Source organism: Cololabis saira, chromosome 2, assembly GCF_033807715.1.
Source record: "Cololabis saira isolate AMF1-May2022 chromosome 2, fColSai1.1, whole genome shotgun sequence".
Classification (NCBI taxonomy): Eukaryota; Metazoa; Chordata; class Actinopteri; order Beloniformes; family Belonidae; genus Cololabis; species Cololabis saira.
This window is the reverse complement of record NC_084588.1, coordinates 37,886,224-37,892,802: the sequence shown is the minus strand read 5'-3', so window position 1 is coordinate 37,892,802 and position 6,579 is coordinate 37,886,224.

Genomic DNA, 6,579 nt, shown 5'->3' with positions numbered 1-6,579 from the left:
CAGATAAGATAAGATAAGATAAGATATCCTTTATTTTCTACCTCAGTGGGGAAACTTATTTGTTGTCAGCAGTACACACATATAGGGGAGGGGTAAAAAGACTGAAAAGTCAGAAATAAAAAATATATAAAAAAATACAAAAGACACGTATAAAATATGTATAAACAGGATATGAACAACAGTTAAACAGTGCAGAAAAAGCAGGTGGAGTGTTGTGAGGTAGATTGGTAGATATTGCACATCTTATGTTATTGCACATATTATTGTCATATTATTGTCCACTGGCTACTGAGAGCAGGCGTGGTTGTACAGTCTGATGGCAGCGGGGAGGAAGGACCTGCGATGCCTCTCGGTGGTGCATCGTGGGTGACGAAGCCGGTCACAATGTTGGCAAATCTCATTCTTTAGAATATAGAACATAGAACGTTACCTTCATTCCTCGGTGGGCGGTTGGCCCTGTTCAAGCTCAGGTTGTGAACCAGAGGCCTGGGAGCTTCAGGGTTTTGCACAGTATTTTTACTGTCCCTAAGACTGTCCACTTCTGCACCGAGGTCTCTAAGGTAGCTGCAGGGATCTGCCGGAGCCCCTCCGAGCTTGGAGGTCACAGCTCTGAGCGCTCCAATTACCACCGGCACCAGTGTTGCCTTCACCTTCCACATCTTGCCCATTAATTCCTTCAAATATTGGTATTTTTCCAACTTCTGATACCCCTTGTTGATGTTGCTGCTGCTTGAGATTGTTACATCTAACATTACCTTTAACTTTAGTTAATTTTTAATCAATTAATAAATCAACAACTCCAGCCCCTTTATTCAAAAAACTTTATTTGTCCCCTAGGGGCAATTTCTGGCACAATGAGGAACTCAACATGGTCAGCTGACGACTGTCGGCATCATCAATACAGTTGATTCAACAACAGAGGAGCCTGATAACTAGGGTTGCCACCCGTCCCGTAAAATACGGAATTGTCCTTTTATTTGAGAAAAAAATGTTGCGTCCCCTATTGAACTAATACGGGACGCGATTTGTACCGTATTTTCATTAACTTTTACACCATATTCTAGTTGAATTATTGAAATAAATTAACCTTTACACCAAATTCTAGTTGAATTATTGAAATAAATTTACTTTTACACCATATTCTGGTTGAATTATTGAAATAAATTAACCTTTTACACCATATTCTAGTTGAATTATTGAAATAAATTAACCTTTACACCATATTCTAGTTGAATTATTGAAATAAATTAACTTATAAATAAACACATAAAAATAAACACATTTTTATTCAGTTTAGAAGTTTAGGGGCTTTTTTTTGGCTCCTGCGCTGCTGAAATCAGGGCGTCCCTTATTTCTATTTCTGAAAGGTGGCAACCCTACTGATAACTGAAAGATCTGCCTCCCATTCTGCTTTTAGAAAGTAAAGCCTTTATTCTCTTTGTACATCCAGTATACAACGATACTGGGAAACTCAGGGAATCACAAGTAGTGTTGCACTGGGAGTGAAGTGCTCTGTTGGGATAGTATGAACTATAAATTTTTAGAGATAAGATCTAGCTAGCTATTCCAATTCCAATGAGCTTTATACGTGAGGAGAAGAGTTTTACATTTGATTGTGGATTTAATAGGAAGCCATAGAAGAGAGGCTACCGTTGGAGTTATATGATTTCTGTTTTATCTTTATCAGAACTCTGGCTGGAGCATTTTGGATCAGCTGGTGGCTGTTCAGGGCAACTATGGCACATCCTGCTTGTATGGAGTATTTTCATGAATTTTGCAGTATTTCGAAGGTGAAAGAAAGCAGATCTGGAAGCTTGATTAGTGAAAAGTTTAAAGCAGCTTCCCTCTAACACACGTGATTCAAATTAATGATCATCCTCAGCATGTTATCAAGGTCTGCACAAGTCTGTCAATAACACAGTCATGTACCAGGGTGGGTTCAAGCAGGGGAATTTCTAAAACATGCAGAACAGCGGACCTTGTGGACCAGAATTGAAGATGCCTGGTTTAAAGGAAAAATCCTGATCACAGATAACGCTAAGGTTCCTTACAGTAGTACTATGTAATGCCATTGAGTCATTCTCGTTTACCGCTACTGATCTTTTCATAGAGTTGGACAACCGCCATAATATCCGATAAATGAAGCCATTACCAGTTTATCGGTCCAGATTGGGAAGTCCCACAGGATCTTTATTTCTTTCATCTTCATTTCATATCCCACAACCCATCCTCCCCTTTTAGTGGAAAGTATGACTAATTGTTGACTAATAAACAGTGATTACACTCATGTAATAAAAGATGAGAGTTCTTTATATGGCTCTTTTTTTTCCAATTGTGAGCGATGCCATTGATTCCCAGACCCAATCCTCAAAAACCACATAGGGACTCTGGAATCTGTTTGATGCTGAACAAGTTTAGACGGTCATCTCTGAAAGAGTCTTTTTGTTGGTGAAGGAGCACCAGTGAACTTTGTAAGGGAAGCAAGTTTCTGTGATTTCTTTCCCTGGTAAAGCAAAACGATGAAAAGTTAGCATCAGGAGGACTGTTTTGCTGGTGTTTTTGTTGAGTATGTCCTGGAGCTGTATTGAGAAGTGTACTGGGAAAATGGTGCATTATGGAAGAAGTGAGGAAGGGAAGTGGCAGAAAGGAGGGAGGTCTTTGATGAGGCCCCGGGAGTGTCTCTAATGAGAAGTGATGTGAGGGAGCTGCTTCTTTCTTTCGCAGCAAACAGAGCTGTGCCACACTGTTATATAATCAAGCCAAAGACATAACCAACGGCTGTAATTAAAAATCACAAAATCACCATTCTGCTTCATGCCTTCAGAAACTCCAGCTCCAGCAGAGACGACAACATTATCAAAGGCCTGTTTTGACAGTGGAGTCGACAGTATGATGTTCCCAGAAACTGAGATGAAGCCTGACTCTGATGAGTCATTTTAGCAGCTATCAGGAAGACTAACAATATGTGTGTAGCCTCATAATAAATAGCAAGTCAGATATATTTAAACATGCTCTATTTTCCCAAAATAACAACTTTAAAATTCCTTTGACATTTTTTACACAGACATACTATATTTGTATAGACACAACTGGTGGGAGATATAATAAGATTATGCAAAGTTGATTGTTCATGTGTATTTCAGTCAACTCATGTTACAATGAATACCTACACTGTAGGTATTCATTGTAACATGTAGGTCCTACAGTATGTTTAGTGTGTACGTCAGGACTTTAGCTCATTCTTATGAGTGAAGGTGTGATTGAAAGGCTCCTCACAGTAAAGACTGGATCAAAATGGATCATATCAGGATCAGAGTTCTTACAGTGTTATGTAGCTCTTTTACAGAGGACATGGTGTGGTTACTCATCCTCAGCATATAAAAATCTGAGCTACAATCCCGTGTTACCTTCCAAACAACTGAGGGTGTAGACTTGTAGAATGAGAGATGGTGAGAGATATCAGAGCAGCAGAACCAGAGGAAGGACAGTGTGTTCCTGTTTTAGGGGAGCAACATGCTTGACAGATGTGCATCTGTCACCAAGGCAGAGATATACCTTGATTTGCTCTTTGAAAGAAGAAACAAAGATCTAGTGCAGGGGTCGGCAACCCGCGGCTCTAGAGCCGCATGCAGCTCTTTAGCGCCGCCCTAGTGGCTGCTGGAGCTTTTTCAAAAATGCTTGACCTTTTTTTCTTCTTTTTTTTTTCTTTTTCTTCTTGTTTCCCCTTTTTTTCTTTTTTTCTTCCTTTTTTCTTTTTTTCCTATTTTCTCTTTTTTCTTCCCTTTTCCTTCCCTTTTTAATCTCGAGATTTTGACTTTTTTCTCGAGATTTTGACTTTTTCTCAACATTTCGACTTTTTTCTCGACATTTTGACTTTTTTCTCGAGATTGTACTTCAACATTAATCTCGACATTTCGCCTTTTTTTTTTTTTTCGAAATTTTGACTTTTTTCTCAACATTTCGACTTTTTTCACAAAATTTTGACTATTTCCTTGACATTTCGACTTTTTTCTCGAAATTTTGACTATTTTCTCGACATTTCGACTTTTTTCTCAAAGTGCATAATGAAATAAAAACATCTTCCCCCAGTTATAACTAATATAGAAACATGCAGCAGGTGTTGACTTCATTCTAAGGCTGATACAAGACTTTCCATTTTTTGCGGCTCCAGAAATATTAGTTTTTTGTGTTTTTGGTCCAATATGGCTCTTTCAACATTTTGGGTTGCCGACCTCTGATCTAGTGGATGTAAATGGAATGAATCCTGTAGAGGGATGTATGTGAGCACAGAACTTTGCTTGAGTCACTACCTTCATTACTACAAGTTGTGGTGAGTTCTGTGAGGCGATAATTAAAGTCTTATGGCGCTTTTACATGCTTTTACACCAGTACCTACACGCCCCGGTTTGGCGCTTCTCCACTAGGGGTCGAGGCGGGTGGAGGTGTGCCGAGTTGATACTTTTTCTGTATCTATTCTGCCGAGGTTCTAAGCGTGCTGAGTCGGCCCTGTACCTGACGTCATCACACTACAGGCCACTGATTGGTCGGGGGGCGGGGCCGTCAGACGTTTGAGTCAGGAGGCGGAAATCAGCGAAAGAGCGACTCGCGGCTTCTTGTTCATTTTATTCAATAGGCAACGGCAGCGGAAAAGTCTGTCACTCTCATTTTTTAACTTGATATCGAATACAACTCACAGACCAAGCAGCACATATATCATCTCCTCCAGGTTCTACTGTACATCTTTAGTGTTGTCTTCTTCATTTAGATCACACAATCAAATACATCACAGCAGCTTTGCTCCAACCTCCTACTTCTCATCTGGGTGTCTAAAAAGAAACGAGGGCAAGGCGAGTGGAGGCGAGACGAGGCGTGACGAGTCGAGTCGCGCTGAGTAGGTACTAGTATAAAAGCGCCATTAGTGTCTTTGGCCCTCCCCATCAGCATCACACAGTATTTTAATTGAACTTGTGCTTATGTAAGGCCACATGTTTATGTATGTTTCCTCTTTGACTGTGTGTGTGATCTGTAAAATATCTGCCAACACTGTTTTAATTTTACTTAGTAACAAACACGTAATGGCTTGACTTATTTGCTCTGGTAAACACTGCTATCAATACATCAAACTTTTCCATCAGTTAACATTTCAGCACATTACTCTTCCCTTTTAAAGCTTCTCAGGGGAATAAATATGAGCCTGTGCTTATATATGCGTGGGGAAAAGTGTGCAGGTGTATCAGACAAAATGAGAACATAACATGATAAATCCCATTAATTTAATACCATTATCCACTGCTATTGTGTGACTCACAGCTTGCCCTCTCCTTAGCAAAATTGTGAAAATGTATGAACATCAAACAATATTCAGTTACCAGTTTGCTAAACAATGGATAGGAAGAGAGAGCTGTTAAAAGAAACTAAAGGGGGAAGGAAACATAAAAATGTCACTCACACAGAATGATATGCAGTAGAGAAACAACTGGAGGTTCAAGAAAGCAACAAGCTCAGTGATAAGAAAAGGTTAAATGCATTTTAATAAAGTCTTCTAGTGGTATGCTGTCACCAAGGCCATAAGGAAATGAGTGACACTTGTTCAAAGGTTATTTGCTGCTTATGGAGTTTTTTTTTTTCACATCACTAGATTTTTCCTTTTATTACAACAGTCATATTATTTTAATGAGAATATAGAAAGCAGGAAGAATAATGCCCCATTATGCTGTCACTGTTGTATAGTTAATAAACTGCCTGGAAGGAAAGTGAGTGGGTGTTGAAATGAAAAGGTAATTAACATTTGACTGCTTTACAATATTTTCTATTATTAACACATGCAGAAAGCTAAATGGAAATAATAATTGCATTAAATACAAGTATAAAACAATATAACATCAATAAGGAGTTAAAATTAGAAGTGTTTTGAGTCAGAATCAAATGTAAGCTTGTGTCACACCTGGATATTGCAAATTAAAATCAATGCTTTAATGCAGCCTCATCAACACATCCCATTTCACAGGCCACATGCATGTAGTTTGCTTCGGTTTTTAATTATACTTCACGCTAATATGGGAAATAAACCTAACATTTACCAGACGGGACACCTTTTCATTTCACGGTGGAATGCTCTCTTGTGTTCATGAAATAAATTAATGCATCTGTCAGTGCATTAAAGGGGTATGATGAGTGCCTCCTTAACATCAGTGCTTAATTAGTTTTTTTGTTGTTTTTCCCCCCCCCCAAAATCTGCAAATTACCTTTGAACTAATGCTTCTATGTATGCCATTTGTGTATGTTTTTGTGTCTATATACAGCATGTGGCCCTGTGATAGACTGGCGAACGGTCCAGGGTGAACCCCTGCCTTCCAACTGTAATGAGCTGGGACGGGCTCCAGCAGACCCCGTCACCCTGTTCAGGATTAAACGGGTATAGAAAATGGATGGCTGAAGAACAAAAATTATAAAAATGACAGATTCAGAACAGTTTACTCTTCTGTATGCTGCCTTGAGCACATGGGTAAAATGCATCCACTTTAATAAAATCATACATTTTACAACAAGAGAATGCAAAACCATTTTCTGCACATGTTA